Source organism: Canis lupus, chromosome 29, assembly GCF_011100685.1.
Source record: "Canis lupus familiaris isolate Mischka breed German Shepherd chromosome 29, alternate assembly UU_Cfam_GSD_1.0, whole genome shotgun sequence".
NCBI lineage: Eukaryota > Metazoa > Chordata > Mammalia > Carnivora > Canidae > Canis > Canis lupus.
This window is the reverse complement of record NC_049250.1, coordinates 16,760,381-16,777,572: the sequence shown is the minus strand read 5'-3', so window position 1 is coordinate 16,777,572 and position 17,192 is coordinate 16,760,381. Positions and strand designations below refer to the sequence as shown.

Below are 17,192 nucleotides of genomic sequence, written 5' to 3'. Positions count from 1 at the left end.
GTCCAATCAAAATATAAGATGACTATAGTGGGTTGCATGGTGGCCCCCCAAATGGGTCACAAGATAAGATGATTTATATATTATCTAAGTGAGCCTTAAATCCAATGACAAGTGTCCTTATAAGAGACACAAGACAAGAAGACACAGAGACACACGGAGAAGGCCACATAAAGATGAAGGCAGACAACCATCAGAAGCTATAGGAGGTAAGGAACAAATGTCCCCTAGAGTCTTTGGAGAGAATGTGGCCCTGCTGACCCCTTGATTTCAGACTTCCAGCCTCTAGAACTGTGAGAGAATAAATTTGTTGTTCTAAGCCGCACAGTTTGTGTTTAAAAAACAGCCACTTGCCAAGTCTTGGTATAGTATCAAAGAAGAATCTTCACAGTTTTCTGGAAAGGCTATTAAAATAAACCTGCTTTTTCCCACTACATGTCTTTGTGAGGCCTGATTTGTTTGTCTATTTATTTATTTATTTATTTATTTATTTATTTATTTATTTATTTGCATACTTCAATCAAAACAAAATATTGTAACTGTTTGAATGCAGAAGCAGGTATCTCCTCATAAGACAGACATAATTAAATGGATTTGAGGGGATCCCTGAGTGGCTCACTGGTTTAGTGCCTGCCTTTGACCCAAGCAGAGATCTGGGATTGAGTCCCGCATCAGGCTTCCTGCATGGAGCCTGCTTCTCCCTCTTGCCTGTGTGTGTCTCTGCCTCTCTCTCTCTCTCTCTCTCTCTCTGTCTCGGTCTCAGGAATAAATAAAATCTTAAAAAAAAAAAAAAAAATGAAGAGATTTGAAATACGCAAAACAGTGTTAATCTCACTAATTCTTTTTTTAAAAAATATTTTATTTATTTATTCATGACAGAGAGAGAGAGAGAGAGAGAGAGACAGGCAGAGGGAGAAGCAGGCTCCGTGCAGGGAGCCTGACGTGGGACTCAATCCTTGGTCTCCAGGATCAGGCCCTGGGCTGAAGGTGGCGCTAAACTGCCAGGCCACTGGGGCTGCCCTAATTCTTTTTTTTAGTTTTGGGAAACATCATAGAAATATTTTATGTTAATGTGTAAAAGGTAAATATTTTTATTTTAAATATTTTTTTAGTTTCTCATTTTTAACTTCTTATATAGCAAATATTGATAATCCACACAGATACAAACACTTTGGGGTCCTCAATAATTTTTAAGAGTGTAAGGGGTTCTCACCAACTTATTTCCCAAAGTGGCTCTTTTGATTTACAGTCTTACAAGTAGAACAGGGGGGTATCCCTGGGTGGCGCAGCGGTTTGGCGCCTGCCTTTGGCCGGGGGCACGATCCTGGAGACCCGGGATCGAATCCCATGTCGGGCTCCTGGTGCATGGAGCCTGCTTCTCCCTCTGCCTGTGTCTCTGCCTCTCTCTCTCTCTCTGTGACTATCATAAATAAATAAAATTTTTTTAAAAATTAAAAAAAGTAGAACAGGGGGATTCCCAATGACTCTGCATCCTTGTCAGTTCTTGCTACTGTCTGTCTATTTGATGGTAGTCATCCTTGTGGGCATGATGTGATCTAACATTGAGGCTTTGATGTGTACTTGATTTTTTTATTTCCCTGATGGATAAGGATGTTGAGCAATTTTTTATATGTGTATTGGCCCTGTGTGCATTTTCTTGGATGGCCATTTATTTTTAAAATAAAGTCTTATCAAAATATATGTATAAAAAAAAGAGCATAAGGGGTTCTGAGACCAAAATGTTTGAGAACCACTAGTATACACAATTAGTAAAAAAGGACAGACGAGTAGGGGCCTGAGTAGTAAAAAGTATATGCACATAAGATTTCAGTAATTTTTAACTACACATTGGATTTTCAGGGGCAAGAAGGCAGAGAAAGACTCTTCTAGGCAAAAGACCCCATGAACATATAATGCACTTTAAAAGTAGGTCTACACGTGATAATGTCAGAAGACTAGGCCATTAATAAATACATAAACATGGGTGCCTGGTGGCTCAGTCAGTTAAACGTTCCACTCTTAATTTCGACTCAGGTCACAATCTCAGGGTTGTGAGATTGAGCCCAGAGCTGGGCTCTGTGCTGTGCTTGGAGGCTGCTTAAGATTCTCTCTCTCCCTCTGCCCCTCCCCTCCACCTGCTCCTGTGCATGTGCACTCTCTCACAATCTCTCAAAAAAAACCCACAACCCACTCCTGTTTAAAAATAAATAAATAAACAAACAGGGGATCTCTGGGTGGCTCAGCGGTTTCGGCCCAGGACCTGATCCTGGAGCCCCGGGATCGAGTCCCACATCAGGCTCCCCGCAAGGAGCCTGCTTCTCCCTCTGCCTGTGTCTCTGCCTCTCTCACCCTCTGTGTATCTCATGAATAAATAAAATATTTAAAAAACAAACAAACATAATTTTACATATCCAGATTGTTATTACCTTTTAAAACACTAGACCTAACATGACTCAATTTCAGGAATCTTTGTTAGTTTTTGGTAACCCACAACTAGAAAAGAAGTTTGGTTTTGTAAATGTGAATAACATACTATTATTCTTATTCTCTTATTCCTCCAAATAGATGGAATAAGTCCCTTTAAATGGTACACTAGCCAACTACAACCTTCTTCTGAGTCTTCGTATAGTCACTCTACCTGGAACACTCATACCTCTATTTTTTGCTTGAACTGTCAGTCAGCTGGGGTTGCCATACCAAAGTGACATAGATTGGGTAGCTTAAACAACAGAAATTTATTTTCTCACAATTCCTTTGGTTAGAAGTCCAAGATCAAGGTGTCTATAGAGATGGTTTCTTCTGAGGCCTCTCTCATTGCTTGTAGATGGCCATTTTCTCCCTGCATCTTGACTTGATCCTCCCTCTGGGTGTGTCTGTGTCCTCATTTCTTCATATCAGGACACTGGTCATGTCAGGTTAGGGCCCACCCTAATGATCTTATGTAACCTTAATTACCTCTTTAAAGACTATCTTCAAATAGTCACATTCTGAGGTACTAAGGGGTCAGGACTTCAACATATGAATTTAGAGGGAGACATGATTCAGTCTTTAAGACTTAGCTAACTACTACTTACCTTTTAGGGATCAACCTGAAGAGTACTTCTTAAGGGGAACATTCCTTCACCCTGGATTTAGGTTAGGGCCCTTGTTATACTCATATAGTATCCAATACTTATCCTATATACCATTTATCACACAAATGTAATTATATACTTGGTGTAATTGTTTCATGATTGTTTTTCCTTAAGCACATGAGAGCAGAGACTATGCCTGTCATATTCACCACTGGGTCCGCAGGGTTTAGGCTAATACCTGACATACTAGGGCCACTCAATGAGACAGTGAGGGAATGCTGTGTGGTATCACATTAGAGAGTTTTGGTGAAAACTTCAGGTCTATGAGCATGCCTGGGAAGCATTCAGAATACTGAGGCAGCTGCTATCCACAAGGGATGTACCAGCAAATCAGTATCTTGGTGGTGATAAAGTCTCACTGGTTTTTAATCCCACTGGGGCAATTGGTTAAGGGGATAGAGATTTAATTCTAGTCCTGGCTCAATCATTAACTAGCAACATAAAAATGGGGCAGTGTTCCTTAACTTTGCATTATCTCTCATCATCCGTAAATGCAGAAATTACCCAAGGTCAAAACTGGTGACAATTTAAACAGAAACCCCCTAATCTGTGAATATCCAAAATATATAGTCCAACTCTTTCCCTCGTCTGCCCTTGATGGGAGGATCAACCACATCTTTAACAACTAATTCTGCTAAAGCTCTGGGAGTCCCACCTCCAGGTTTCTGAAGATTTCTTGCTTACCAGGATAGCAGATTGCTAATCAGACAAATCTTCAGACAATCATTCCCACTTCCCAAAAACTCAGGACTCAGAGGCAAATGGAGTTCAGGGGTTCATAAGGGCATTTAAAATCTACGGCCAATATTAATCACCTTACAACCTGGTTAGGAATGAAGTGTCGGGATCCCTGGGTGGCGCAGCGGTTTGGCGCCTGCCTTTGGCCCGGGGCGCGATCCTGGAGACCCAGGATCGAGTCCCACGTCGGGCTCCTGGTGCGTGGAGCCTGCTTCTCCCTCTGCCTGTGTCTCTGCCTCTCTCTCTCTCTCTCTGTGTGACTATCATATTAAAAAAAAAAAAAAAAAAAAAAAAAAAAAAAAGGAATGAAGTGTCATCTGTGACTTCTAGGGAGAAGTGCATTTGAATTCAAAAAACCAAAATATAAGCAAATGGCTAGAATATTTCTGGAGTATGGACATGATAGGATCACATTTGTTTATTTTAAAGCTGGGAAAGTAGGTAATGTGGGGAAAAGAAAAGTGTCAGCAATTTACAGTGTCCTTAGTTGTTCTTTCCTACACATTGCCTAGCCATATATCTTGACTGCCCATGTGACTCTGGACAAGATTCTGCCTTGGTCACTGTCCCCTCATCTGGGGATAAAAATACTACAAGAGATAGTTGGGAGTGTCAGGTGAAATCACATGGCGAAATGTATTTAACATAGAGATAAAGAGGGAAGGGTTCCATAGGACCCACCGAGTCCTAGTTTCTGCCCCTCAGGACCTGCATAACATTGGGCAAGTGTTAACTTCTTTGTGCCTTCGTTTCTTCATCTGTAAAATGGAGATAATAGTAGTATCTATCTCTTGTGCTTGTTATGATAATTAAATGTGAAAATGTTCGTAAGATACCTAGGTATATGATAACTAAGTTTTAGCTATTTCTTCTAGCGCTTTGTAATGCTTGAAGCTTTTCTACCTAATATAATCACATCTGGCTATCTCAGAAACTTGTGATTTCCCCATTCTCCTTAAACTCCCTACCTCCTTTCTTCTCTCTCTCCCTCAGCAGTGCACCAGTCTCACCAAAGACATAGAGGCCCCCAGGCTTTATTTCCCTTAACATCCCCCACATGCCCAAACCCTGAGGGATAAGAACCTGAGCTCCCTTCCCTTTTAGTGACTTCCCCTTCTCTTTCAGGAAAAAACTACTGTGTTTCTCTAAAAACCAAATGCTGCATGGTTTCTTTGCCTGAAATGTTCTGTCCCCATTTTTTGTTGGGATAATTTCTACTCTCTCTCTGGATTCATTTCATCTTCTCTTTCTGACCACCTTCTGCAAACTGGGGAGTATTCCCTTTTGTGTTTGCATAGCCCCTTACATGTATATCCTAAATTATCATTATTATGTAATAATTCTCTCTTTGCACATCTACTTTTACAACCTCAGAACCTTGCACTGAACCTAACACATAGAATAACCAAATGCTCCTGTTTGCCTGGGATTGTCCTGAAAGTCCTGAGTCCAAGGAAAACCCTACAGTACTGGGTAGTTGGTCACTCTATTGCAAACTCACGTATTGAATGGACAGAGTCCACACTCGTTTTCTCTTCTCTACTCTTCACTCTTCAACCCAATATCATCAGCTTCCATCTCTCACCTCCCTAAACTGCTTTGACACATAGCACAACACTCTCCTCATGCCCAAATCTACTGGACACTTTATATCCCCCTTAGATTGGCCTTTCAATAAATGATATTTAGTAACCAAAGATTATTCCTGTAGTGTACCTGCTTTTTCTTTTAGTGAAGCATGCCAGTATTAAAATATCCACATTGGGTGCATGAGTATATGTGGATTCAAGGCCCCATGCCATGTGTTGTTTACATAGTTCTAAATGTCATGCCATACTTATGATTTCATTATAATAATCACAAGATGCAATCAATGACTACTATGTTTTCTGAATAAGTTTCCAGAAGTCATGACTCATAGAATTAAAAAAATATTTGAAGCAACAAGAAAAGCAGTTCTCCTTTTTCATGAAATCCAAACAAGAAAACAGAATGGTATTCTGTTAGGAAGAATCATAAAATCATAATCATTTTACATAACTCAAACAAGTATTTAAATTTATTGTAGATTTATTTTAAATCAGAGAACAGGTTTTAAAAATATCTTAATACTGGAGGCTTTCCCTCATCTGTTCTTTTTTTTTTCCCCTCACCTGTTTTGAAGACTGATTATGAACCAATCCTTATCAAAGCAAATTGCCCAGGAATCATCTGTTCATATATCCTCTCTCTCACTGAACTCTAAGTTCTTTGAGGGCAGGATTGGATCTAGTTTCTTTTTTTTTAATAAATTTATTTTTTATTGGTGTTCAATTTGCCAACATATAGAATAACACCCAGTACTCATCCCATCAAGTGCCCCCCTCAGTGCCCGTCACCCAGTCACCCCCACCCTGGATCTAGTTTCTTATTGAATCTCCAGCACTTAAACAAATAGGTGCCTGGCTCAGGCAGGGGCAAAAATAAATATCTTAAGTATAGAAGAGGGGATGAAATCTTAAAAGTGAGTAAATTTTAGATAGTTGTAAAACAAAGGTTTTTCAGAAGAGAGGGCATTTTATCAGCAATGCACATAAATTTCATTTGTAATACACTTCCAGATATATACAAAGGAAAGCACTGGCAATAAGCACTAATTATAAAGTTGACAATTATGAAAGGCATTATGGACTCATCTTACCTTGAATTTGTAGAAATTCAAGTATCATGGTGAAAAATTAATTCAGCATCTTATAGTCCATCTTACTTGCAGATGGTAGAACATGCACTGATTAAAGTAGGCTGAATGAATATAAAATTCCTCTTCTGTCCCAAAATCAAAAACTCTGAAGGCAATTTTTTCACTGCCCATATTCAAAGATTCTCACACACACACACACACACACACACACACACAATTTCCACACAGCAGTGGCTTATATTCAACTATTCAATTGGCATGTACCAGGACAGTCATCCTGGTTCATACTCAATAAAAGTTACCCATTATTATTATTAAGATTATATCCTAAAAAAAAATAATAAAAAAAAATAAAAAAATAAAAAAAAAAGATTATATCCTGATTCCTGAAATTGACCCTTTATCTCATATCTATATATCTGTATCCCTACATCCATGTACAAACATATCTAAATAATCTAAAATTCCTTACTCCCTGACTTTTCTGAATAAACCAACTATCTTTAAAAATTTGAACTATTTTTCCTAGAAAAATTGCTAAAATAGATCCAATTTATCAAACCACTGCTTTGCAATAAATTCTCTCAATGTCAAATCCTCCTTAAATTCAAAAGAAAGCAAATTGCATTTTTTCATGAAATTCAGAAATTAAGCAATTTGTTTAGCAATTCCACTTTTGCTCATGTGCAACAAGGGACATGTATAAGAAATAAATGTCTGTACCAGCCAAAAAACTAGCAAGACCCAAATGTCTATCAAGAGAAGAACAGATAGGGCAGCTCTGGTGGCTCAGCGGGTTTAGCGCTGCCTCCAGCCCAGGGCGTGATCCCGGAGACCCGGGATCCAGTCCCACATCAGGCTCCCTGCATGGAGCCTGCTTCTCCCTCTACCTGTGTCTCTGCCTCTCTCTCTCTCTCTGTCTCTATGAATAAATAAATAAAATGTTTTTTAAAAAAAGAGAGGAACAGATAACTAAGTTGTAGGACATACAACAGAATGTTACACAGAAATGAAAATGAATAGGCACAGCTATACACATCAACATGGATGAATGTCACCAACACTACTAGTAAAAGTATCAGGAGAAATCATTCCATTTATATAAGTTTCAAAATCAAAAAATTCAACTTACTGTTTAGAGATAAATATAAATGTTGAAAAAATCATTTTACATAACTCAAGAGAATAATAAATACAAAGTTTTGCTATAGTTAACTGGTGGATAGAGGGAGGTGAACTGAATTGGGGATGAGCACATGGGGAATCTAATGTATTTCTAGCATTCTATTTCTTAAACAGAGTAGTAGCTACATGGGTATTTATCTTAGTGTTATTCTTTGTATTTTGCACATCTACTGTGAATATTCTCTTATATGTGTTTAATAATATGTTAAAAAAAGTGAATAACGTATAAAAAATATTTTAAGCAATTCAAATCTAGTCCACTATATCCATGGAATGTTAAAGCTTCTACTTTTTAAATAAAAAAATATAAGTGGGGATTTTTAGTTTAATAAAAATATATCTGTAAAGCTACATAATACCTTCAAAATTTAGAACTAAGTCTTCCAGATGCAAGAAGCAGCCCATTAATAAAATGATAATTTTTGTATCAGATAATTTTGTATCATTAACAAATCAAATTTTACACATTTTGTTAGGTGTTGACCAAAGGCAGTTAATTTCAGAAACTTATTATAGAATAATTTTCTGAATAATGCAAAATGGATCCATCCCTTACTCTATATTTTCTTTACCATTCTCTCATATAAGCATTCATACAGCTAGAATATCTAGTTAGAGTTTCACTGGAAATAATGTAATAGCAAAATTAGAAATCCCTAATGGCCAACTCTGTCATAATGGGTTTCAAATTGATGAATCCACCATTTTGCAAAGGTAACCCAGACAAAATGATGACAATAGCATGTAGGCAATTTTCAAAATTAAAATTGATGAGCCTGCTCCTTCTACATGTCAGAGTAGAGAGTTTATTGATCTCAAAATCAGCAATGTTAAAGGGAAATGCAAGTGTGGGCAGAGCTAAACTGGTCCTGTGGGTCCCTAGCACTACTCAAGTCCAGGAGGATCGTTGTATTGGTGATACGACCAACAGCCTGGACAAAACAAGTCCCACAGGCAGGATGAGCCTAGCATATTTATAGTACATTAACATAAGAAGGAAGGATCTATCAAGGCTTGACATATTCATAAATTCCCGTAGGTAATACCCAAAGCCTGAGTAGCTTGGCAAAGAAGTTATTTCAAAAATTTGGAGTTCCCTCCGGCAACACACTGTTGTTTTCATAGGTTGCTAATTCAGCACAGACAGGATTAACTCTTTGGAAAGCCCTGAGCATAAACACCACCCTAGTAGCAGTATTTTTTTGAATTTACCAAAACTATCTCCAAATTAAAACTTCTAAGAATTAGACGAAAGGATCTGAATTATATAACTTCCTACTGGTAGTTTTGATTCAGCAGAACATCCTGAGTAAGTAGGAGGAAAGAAAGTAGGAGGAAAAGGCACTGAACTAAATGCTTTACATACCTCAATAGAAGGAACTAACTAACATTAATGGAGCCAAGCCCTGTGCTGAGGACTTCACATGCATTTTGTGGTGTAATCCCCATAAGGATATTTAAAAAAAACAAACAACAACAACAACAACAACAAAAAAAAACTAAATTGCTAAGTGGCTAAAACTTTAGAAGATAAGAGGCTTTTTAGCTTCATACTAAAATGGTCCTCATGTCAAAGAATTTTAAACTAATGTGTATTACCATTCTTCTACAATATGGCACAATCTCAGTCTCCTCCAGCTCTTACTTCTCTAGATCTGGACTTTCTAAAGCAGACATTCTGTACTATTTACTCAAAAAACTATATGTCTGTTTAAACTACTTAAAGATAATCTTTTATTTGTAAGCAATTGCTCTGCAAGAAATTTTACTGAAGTTACTGGGATGGAAAAACCATGGTCAAAAAGAAAAAGAATATTGAAATGAGCTTAGGGAATAAAACAGTCTGTTTTAAAAGTAAACTTCACACCCCAATATCATGAGAAATAACAACTTTCACAAAGCCACATTCAGCACACTTCATATTATGAATCGTCTCCTGATGTCATACTCCGGATATTTGAATTGGCTATGAAAAGACAACAAACACTGGCTTGCCAAAATCTAAAGTTAAAAGGGAGAATCTCTGTTTTTTTAAAATGAGAAACCATAAAAGGTAATTTCAAATCTATACAGCATTCTTTCTATGCGCTCTGAAAAACAGCAGGCCACTTAATACTTACACAAGGATTTCATCTACACAATACATTAACATCAATTAGGTCTCAACATACCTGTGTAGGAGAAATATTAGCACATTCCCTCCATTTTTAATGACATAAATGGAGAAACTTGTGAATTAAAAAGTTCAGGAAAGGATTTCCCATTTTAAAATGTTGGTATAAGGATGTTTCACCCCTTTCTCTCAGAAGTCACCTCAAACAATAGGAGAAACACAAAAGACATCAAACTCCATACTGTATGAAGACAGTCTATGGAGGAATGGGAGAGTGGCAGAAGGTGAAACTGGGTCTGCAGAAGGGACCAGACAGGAGTGAGCTTACCTAACCTGTAGATTCTGTGAAAAGGCTCAGAATTTGGAGCAACAGGAAAGAGATGAGAGGCTTCTTGTCTGGAAAAACTGAATGGTCCTTGAGAAAGCAGCTGCTGTTGATGAAATCTGTGATGGTCCCCATCAAAAAAGCTGGCTTAAGGGCGCCTGGGTGCCTCAGCCAGTTAAGTGTCTGCCTTGAGCTCAGGTCATGATCTCGGGGTCCTGGGATCAAGCCCCCAGCATCAGGCTCCCTGCTCAGTAGGGAGTCTGCTCCCTCTGTGATCTCTCTGGCTCTCACTCTCTCTCAAATAAATGAAATCTTAAAAAAGGATTAAAAAAAAAAAAAAAAGCTGGCTTACCTTTAACAAGTTCCACTCAGATACATAGAACTTTTATTCAATTTTCAATGAATTTTTAGTGTCCTACTCTTAAATGATCATCAGAGACTTAAGAAAAACTTCTAATATAAAGGACCAAAGTGAAAAAGAAAAGGAAAACTTCTAATATAAAGGACCAAAGTGAAAAAGAAAAAAACAATGAAACAAACTAGAACAAATAAAAACAAAAAATAGGATATAAGAATACACAATAAGTTTTTAATCTAAAAAAAAGGTGAAATCAAGAGTTGTATGTTTAACCCACTGAACCACCCAGGTGCACCATCATTCTAGGTTTTAAATCCTGATCACAATCTACTAAATTGATTTCACAAGTCACTAATGGATTGCAACCCATATTTAAAAAAAAAAATACTGCAAAAGACTACAGTATGTTTTATTGAAAGGAAAAAAAAAACACTTCTGGAGAATTGGAGGAGGCAAAAGGGAAAGCAAGAAAATCAGAGACTTGATAGAAAAGTATTTGAGGGATCCCTGGGTGGCGCAGCGGTTTAGCGCCTGCCTTTGGCCCAGGGCGCGATTCTGGAGACCCGGGATCGAATCCCACATCGGGCTTCCGGTGCATGGAGCCTGCTTCTCCCTCTGCCTATGTCTCTGCCTCTCTCTCTTTCTCTCTCTGTGACTATCATAAATAAATAAAAATTAAAAAAAAAAAAAAGAAAAAAAAGAAAAGTATTTGAATTGAGTTTTCAAGAAAGGATCATAATAGGCAGTAAAAGGGAAGGCAGCTATTACAAATGAAGAGTAGGTAAATAAAGGCTCAAAGGCAGGAAAACATAGGGTGTACTAAAGCTATGGCAGAGCAAAGGGTAAGTCTGGATGAAAGAGATAAGTAGGAAATACATAGAAGTAGGTTGAAGACTAACCACAAAAGGCTTAACAACTCTGCTGAGGATTCTAATGTTTTTCTGATAGCAATGTAAATCCAAGGAGTAGATCCAAGGAAAGGCTCCAAGGGAAGTGGGGGTGTCAGCAAACTACAGTGATGCTTATACCATTTCAGCGTGACTTATTAATTTTGTATGCATAATTACACAAATTAAAAGCAACATGATATGTAACTAGAAGCTAAACAGTGAAACAACAGAAGCTTATTTTATTCGTTCTGGTTTTTTTCTTTCTTAAAACTTCCATGAAAGAAAAGAATGCATTTACTTGAACAATTTAGACCCTGAGGAAAAGAGGAAGTAAGTCCCTGACTGGACAAAGAGTCTTTCTTTTCTGTCATGATCTACTACAGTAATACAGATGACTCCTTGTACCTGAGATCTAGCCTTAAGAAAGTTCTCTCATTTTCTTGAGCATACCAACCTCTCTTCCCTCTAAACTTCTGCACTTGCTGTTCCTTCAACCTGTAATGCACAGCCCACTGACTGCCACCAACATAGATGTCACTGAGCCTAAGCTGATCCCATAGCTGGGTTAGATGTTCCTGCTGTGAACTTGGACTCCTGGGGCACTTTCCCTGTCCTAGCACTTTTTACCCTGAATTATAATTACTGGCCTTCACAATTGACCAGAATCTCCATGAGGTTATGTTAAGTTTGATTATCACCAAAGCCCCATCCACTGCTCCAGTGCCTCGCCCATAGTAAGCACTCAATAAATATTTAATGAACACAAATTTTTGTTTAGTGTACATATAACTTTAAAGTCTCTACCCTGATACTAAAAGCCTAGATTCAAAAAGTCAAAATCTATTTCAAGTAAGAACAACCAATCCATATATCCAGCCTACTCTGCTTATTAAGTGGATCTAACTGTACAGACTGATTCTGTAGAAGTTGCTGCCCAAAATTAGGTTGAATAGGTAAGGCAGGGTGAAGAGTTGGGACTTGAACTAATAAAGAGCTATTGTAGGTTAAGAAAGGTAGGCATGCAATTAAAATAGGGCTTTAAGAAGATTAGCCTCTTTTGGTATGCAAGACAGAATGGGGGGAATTTTTTCCTCCATTTTTTTAGCCTGTTTTTTAAAGTGTGAGCAGATGAGCTAACATGAGCAATTAACCACAAAGGCCCAGTCTGTATAGCTTGAGTTTAGTATTCATCAACTCAACAAACATTTCTTGAGGTTCTTGTATGTTCCATGAGCTGTACTATATTAAATCAAATAGCTTCATATACTATAACCTGACCTTTAATGAAATGGATACAAATTGTTGAGAGCTGAGCCACATTAGTGTCAGCATTCTAGTGTAGTAAAGGGGAGTCTATGGTACTTAAGTATAATTGGGAAAGTGTCTACATAAAATGACTGAACTTATTATTTTCATAAAACAAAGGCATATTAATTATTCTTACACTATTAGTATGCCAGTATTGATAAATAATTTTAATAACTGTGACTTCCACCTCTGGAAAAAAGCACTATGTTGAAGGTGTTCCCTGGGAGCTCAAGACTCCTGATGGGCTACAAGAGATAATTCCAATACAACAGTATGTTAGCATAGAAGTATCCAGAGGTTATAGTGGAAGCACAAAGGAGAGGCAAGTGGTTCTGTTTTGGGAGACAGGATAGGAAGGAAAATGAAGGTTAGGGAAGCTGTCCTAAAGAAGGTGGCTCTTGAGCTGAGTACTGATAATTGGACACGTTAGTGAACAGAAGACCAGTATTCTAAGCACACATAACATGTGTGGAAGTAATTAGTACTGAAGCTGAGAGCATGGGCCTGGAAGAGCTAGTAAATAAGCAGAGATCAGAGGATCACAATGAGCCTGATAAGTCATGCTAAGGACCTTGGACTTGATTGTATAGGAAATGATGGTGTTCATATGTAGGAATGACAATGGTCATATCTTCACTTTAAATCACTTTGAAAGCAATATGGAGAATGAATGAAGATGAGGCAAGATCAAGATGGGGTTAGAGAAATCTAGAGAAAAAGGCAAGAGATGATAAAGGCTTTAGTTGCCATAGAACTGACAAGACAGACTTGAGAAATATGTAGGAGGCAAAATCAGGAGGACTTTGTAAATGACAGGATATAGGCAATAAGGGAGACAAGTCTAGAATGCCTCTCAGGTTGATGGAGATACCATAAATTGAATAGGGACAATAAAAGGAAGACAAAATTAGTGGAAAGTGAGGGTAAGGCATCAGGAGGAGGGTAGAGAAGACATACTATGTTTTATACATGTTGCATTTGAACTACCTATAGGGTAGCACTAGGTGAGGCTGATTATGTGGTAGTAGGCAATTGGACATATTAGTTTGAATGGCAAAGGATAAAGGTCAGTGTTGGAGCCATGATTGGGGAGTCATACACAAAAGACATGTAAACCAGAGGAGTAGCTCTAATTACCCATAGACAACTTGTGTAGTCACAAGAGGCAATAGGCTGGAAGTCAGACTCTTGGGGACACAAAAGGGGGAACAGGCTTTTATCATCTTTATGCTTAGGTCAGGAATAATCTCTGAAGAATAATTTCTTTGCCATTCTCCAGATCTCTCTCCTTCCTTAAAGCTTTGTAGGACTTATAAAGGGAAAGTTGTGGTATGTGTTTTCCTTTGAAGTAATTAGCAAAAGAGAAACAAAATTAAGGCCATAAAATTTTATCCATTAAGAATACAGTAACCGGGATCCCTGGGTGGCGCAGCGGTTTGGCGCCTGCCTTTGGCCCAGGGCGCGATCCTGGAGACCCGGGATCGAATCCCACATCGGGCTCCCGGTGCATGGAGCCTGCTTCTCCCTCTGCCTGTGTCTCTGCCTCTCTCTCTCTCTCTCTGTAACTATCATAAATAAATAAAAATTAAAAAAAAAAAAAAAAGAATACAGTAACCCCAGGCAGCCCCGGTGGCGCAGTGGTTTAGTGCCGCCTGCAGCCCGGGGGGTGATCCTTGGGGACCCTGGATTGAGTCCCGTGTCGGGCTCCCTGCATGGAGCCTGCTTCTCCCTCTGCCTGTGCCTCTGCCCCTCTCTCTCTCTGTGTCTCTATGAATACATAAATAAAATCTTTAAAAAAAAAAAAAAAGAATATGGTAACCCCCCACTCCCCACCCCCCGTCCATGGTTTTGCTTTCTGTGGTTCAGTTACCCATTGTCAACTGCAGTCTGGAAGTAGATGATCCTTTTTTTTTTTTTGAAGTAGATGATCCTTAAATGTATCATCAGGTCAATAGTAGCCTAACGTTACATCACATAATTCACCTCACTCCATCTCATCACATAGGCATTTGATCATCCCACATCAGTACAACAAGATATCTTCAGAGAGAGACCACATTCATATAACTTTTATTATAGTATATGTTGTAATTGTTCTATTTTATTATTTATTATTGTTAATCTCTTACTGTGCCTGATTTATAAATTGAGCTTTAGCACATATATGCGTGTATAGGAAAAAACATAATATATATAAGGTTTGGTACTATCCTTGGTCTCGGGCATCCACTGGGGGTCTTAGAACATATGACCTACAGATACAGGAAGACTAGAGTATTATTAATTGCTGACATTTATTGAGCACCTACTATATCACAAACACTGTGTTAAGTGCTTTACAAGTATTATTTATTTTATTTTATTTTTAAAAGATTTTATTTATTTATTCATGAGGGATACACAGAGAGAGGCAGAGACATAGGCAGAGGGAGAAGCAGACTCCCTGCGGGAAGCCTGATGTGAGACTCAATCCCCAGACCCCAGGATCACAACCTGATGCTCAACCACTGAGCCACCCAGGCATCCCCAATTATTATTTATTTTAAACTTAATAACAACCCTATGAGATATGCCTGATTACTATGCCTATTCTACAGGTAAAAACTCATTAAGTGGTAGCTGAACCACTATTTGAACTATGGTCTGGATAAGTCCAGAAAGCCCATTCTTTTTTTTTTTTTTTAAGATTTATTTATTTATTTATTTATTTATTTATTCATTCATTCATTCATTATAGACAGACGGGGCGGGGGGCAGAGACACAGGCAGAGGGAGAAGCAGGCTCCATGCAGGGAGCCCGACGTGGGACTCGATCCTGGGTCCCCAGGATCACACCCCGGGCCGCAGGAGGCGCCAAACCGCTGCACCACCGGGGCTGCCCCAGAATGCTCATTCTTAACCACTGTTAAGTATAATTTCTCAAAAATTATGAGTCACTCAAGGAAACCTGCTACTTCTATGCATAACAATGCCTGTCATTATCATTTATCCCATTTGTGACCATCTTATCTACATTTTAAAGAAGTATTCTGTTTTCACGTATGACTATATAAAAGTTTGAATAAAGGTTCTTTTAAATGCTACAGTCCAAAGATTCAGTCTGCTTAATTATGACAGAGAAACATTAAAATTGAAACCTAAGTGGTAAACTTCAATGACAGACATTAACAGAAAATAGCTTTTTTTCAGCACAAAATGTTGTCTATAGCTGACTACCCAAAATAAAATGAGAAAGTACTCCTTGCTTTCTACCTGTATAAAGTCTGAAAGTCAATACTGTCCTCCAGGTTAGGGCTAGATATGTGGATCCTAGAAAGGCTTAAGAGCAAATGCTGACCAACAAATATACAGTCTTCAACACAGTCACTTACCCAGAACCTTCTCCAAGTGACTCAAACTATAAATTCTTAATGATTAGAAAGTCCATGAGAAAAGACTTCTATTAAATATATACAGGGTCCTTTTCACCAAGGATATGATGAATTTGTCATTTTATGAGAGCTGTTCCTGATAGATCCTTCTACCTCTGTACATACTTGCATAATAAACCATAATGACTCATAACCACCATCCATTACCTTAGTGTTTCACAACTTGTTTTCCACTTTTCCCTCCTTTTAAAACTGATCTTAAGGCAATGTACAGAGAATTACAATAAACAAACTTTAATAGTAAGAGTTTAAAATTTTAAAAAAGAAAAACCCACAGTACATTTAAATAGCTTGCCTCCTGGTTTTTCCACTAAAGATTACATAGGTATTTAAAGTGTATCATCTTCTTTTAATGGAGGTGGAAAAAAATTGTTTTGGTTCTCATAATTTTAACAATTTTTTAAAGGTTTTATTTATTTATTCATGAGAGACACACAGAGAGGCAGAGGGAGAAGCAGGCTCCCTGCAGGGAACCTGATGCAAGACTGGAAACCCAGAACCCCTGGATCACAACCTGAGCCAAAGGCAGACGCTCAACCACTGAACCACCCGGATATCCCAATGAAACCATTCTTAAGAGTAAAGTTGTTTTGATATAAGAGTGAAGTAAGTTGTTTAAGAATTTCATCCTCTTATCCATTATTGTTGATGAGCATTCCATAGCTCAGCTGCTGAGGGCCTTGCTGGGAGCTTATCAATAAAACATATGAAGAGGCAACTATGGCAATGTGGATGCAAGGACTCTCGTGAGTATTCAGTCTGACAAGTCTACCCTTTGCTGATCTAAATAGCTCTCCTAAGACTTGGTGATCTGATGGGTCCTGGTGCAGTGAAGGCAATTCTTATCCTGACAGTGGTGAAACTGCAGTGGCCCCAGAAAGAACATCTTTCCCATCAACACCAGCACCATTATTCCTCACCAACATGCTTTAGGCAACAAAGGATTAAAAAAAAAAAAAAGATTTTTACTTTGTTCTGGCTGTTTATTGTCAGCTCTTGGTTGACTGAGCTGTCTCTCCAGAGAACCAACTAT

General features: G+C 38.3%; 1 long non-coding RNA gene across 1 annotated transcript in view; it reads left to right on the top strand.

Moving 5' to 3' along the window:
* Positions 1-17,192, top strand: part of LOC111093134 — a 35,407-nt gene extending 18,215 nt beyond the window's left edge. Inside the window, exon 3 of the long non-coding RNA XR_005381049.1 lies at positions 16,951-17,192. This is a non-coding gene — a long non-coding RNA (uncharacterized LOC111093134). The remainder of the gene's footprint in view (positions 1-16,950) is intronic.